The sequence below is a fragment of the Tupaia chinensis genome, unplaced genomic scaffold, assembly GCF_000334495.1.
Source record: "Tupaia chinensis unplaced genomic scaffold, TupChi_1.0 Scaffold000395_1, whole genome shotgun sequence".
NCBI classification, from domain to species: Eukaryota; Metazoa; Chordata; class Mammalia; order Scandentia; family Tupaiidae; genus Tupaia; species Tupaia belangeri.
Genome location: NW_006159897.1, coordinates 36,977 through 39,614, shown reverse-complemented (window position 1 = coordinate 39,614; position 2,638 = coordinate 36,977). Strand labels below are relative to the sequence as shown.

Here is a 2,638-nt window from a genome sequence, read left to right as displayed (position 1 = left end):
TTGAACTGGTTGAATAGAATTCTATAACTTTTTTCTAAACCATTACTGATTTTCTTCTATGTTTTGCCTTCCAGATTCAAGAATTTTTTATTTTCTTTTGAGTTGTTGGGCTTAGCAATTTGTTAAGAAAAAGAATTTTTAAAATTGAAACATAAACTTTTCTCCCTTCCTGACCCTTTTGCAATTGGAAAATATTTGTGAGCATTCTTATTTTATGGCAGAATGGTTATTTGTGGTTCAGTAATACAATAGTATCTGTTGCCTTACATAAGAAATTGAATTCTTATGGGGCTTTGTGCAAATAATAGACCAAATTGAGATTAACCTAATTAAAAACATTTTTTTTTGCAGATAAGCTAGTTTAGATCTCTCTTTACTAAAATGGGGAATAGAGAGAGAAAAAAAATGTTTCAGAAGAAAATTATAGTGCCTTTATCACTAGATTCTAGCCTTGCCCATACTTTAAGATCTCTTGTGAATCAATAAAATGTGAAACAAAGTTTAGTATGGAAGGGAGAAAGGGGAAAGGGGAAGGAAAAAACAGGTAGAATTATGCTTAATTGACAAAAAACGAGAAGCTATTTGCTGATGATATTTTATATACTAATATCCTTGTCTGGAATGACATACATGGTATTTGTGTTGGAAAAAAAATGTATACTTAAAGACGTGATCAAACATAAATAAAATAAAATAAATTAGTTAATTAGTTAAATTAAAAAAAAAAAGAATGGGCTAGTGACCTGGAGTAGATGATGTCTTCAGAAGAATGCCTCTCTGAAGGGTTTCACTTTAGCAGAGACTTTCATTAAGTGAAGGAAGAGCTGTACAAAGCCTGGGACAAGCGTGTTAGCTGAGGGAACAGTAAGTGCAAAGGCCCTGAGTCAGGAATGAGGTTGGTTCCTGCCCTCAAGTCACTCCTATTGTTGTGAAAAAGATCAGTAAATGGGTAATTGCAATAACGTAAGATAGACATTGGTTATTTAAGCATTTATAATGAACATTTATAACATTCAAGAATGTATGTCAGTTATTATCTTTGTTCCTCAATAGGAAATAAAGCTAATTGTTGCAGAGGTTTTGCATTTTGCTCACTAGGCATTTTTGTTTGAAGGGAGGAAAAGAATCCCACACTTGGCCCTCTGCTCCTGGTTCTCCTGCCCTGAGGCAACCAGTGTGATTAGGCCCTAGGAAGAGTCTGTTACTTAAACAGACCACCACATAGTCTACTGAGCTTTGAGGGGAGTCTCTGAGTATCCCATAACTTAGGGATTCTGTTTGCCAGAAGGTAGCAGGTGCTGTCCACCGATTGTCATGTTGCTGTGCTCAACGCTGGTCTTCTGCGTCTCATAAGGACTCGGGTGCCCTTCTGGACTACGTATAAAGGAGAAATCAGGTAGCTGGCTAAACTCTGGAGATTGCATTCAGGCTTTTGTGGGGATTTTGCTTGACACTTAGGAAAATGCACATCTTCTACCCTATGTGATGAGGCTGATTCCTTCAGCTCATGGCCAGGTCTCTCTGTGTGTGAATGTCAGAAATCACAGCAGCACATAGTCCTCTGTGCCGCAGAAGATGGGAGCCTTGGTTTTGGGGTGGATGCACTCTCTGACCCTAGACCCAAGGGTCAGAGAACTGCAGGGACAGGAACCTGGTTTCTAGCTCAGAAGAGATGTCTTTTTCAGAGATACTCAAGTACCAAATTATCTGTACAGAGTATCTGAGGAGTCACACTGAAGGTTGCAACATTTCCTTTCAGACCAACAAGGGCTGGATTTTATACTTGGAGCAATTTACAATTGACACATACTACGGAAGGAAGAAATGAATAATTACTGAATATCCATTATCTAGGATAGACTAATTAGGAAACTGTGGTTGGTTTATATGTGCCCAAGACCACACAGCTAGTAAGAAGGTACTTACTTAATTAGTTTAAGAAAATTAGAGCAGGATTTCTTGTCTTCAAGCAAATCTACCCAAAAGACAGTTTTATTCTGATGACTACAAGTTCCCATTTAGGTTCCTTTCTATAAATCCCTTGGGTCAAATTACTACATCTTTGGATTCCAAGTACCTACCACAAAGTCTAGCACATCATAGCCTGAATAAATGTTTGTTGGGGGGAAGGTCTGCACGAGGAATGGAAGGACGTGTTGGTGACGGTCTGAGCAACCACTGCCAAGTAGGGTACCGGGAAGATGGCCAAGACTGACCCCAAGACTGTGCCGGACCTGACCTCCATGGTGCAGATTCTCTTGCAAGAGATGCAAGATAAATTTCAAACCATGTCTGACCAGATCATTGGAAGAGTTGATATGAGTAGTCACATTGACGATCTGGAGAAAAACATTGCCGTCTTCATGACACAGGCTGGGGTGGAAGAGCTGGAAGGTGAAAACAAGATACCTGCCACACAGAAGAGTTGAATGTTTCTAATAATTAACACCGAAATCTGGAACACCAAGAGGAGGCCAGTTGGTTTTTTGAGCTAACCACTATGTGTAGACAGCTTTTATATTACAAAGTGTGTGTTCTTAACCACATACTATATAGTAAGCTTAAAGAGTGACTCCCCCCAGTGTCTTGAACATGTTATCTTCACATTTTGGGCCTTGGTCAGTTGTGCTATTAATTA

The 2,638-nt window shown here is 39.0% G+C and overlaps 1 pseudogene; it reads left to right on the top strand.

Moving 5' to 3' along the window:
- Positions 1-2,201: 2,201 nt before the first annotated feature.
- Positions 2,202-2,436, top strand: LOC102482533 (heat shock factor-binding protein 1 pseudogene; annotated as a pseudogene).
- The last annotated feature ends 202 nt before the right edge of the window (positions 2,437-2,638 follow it).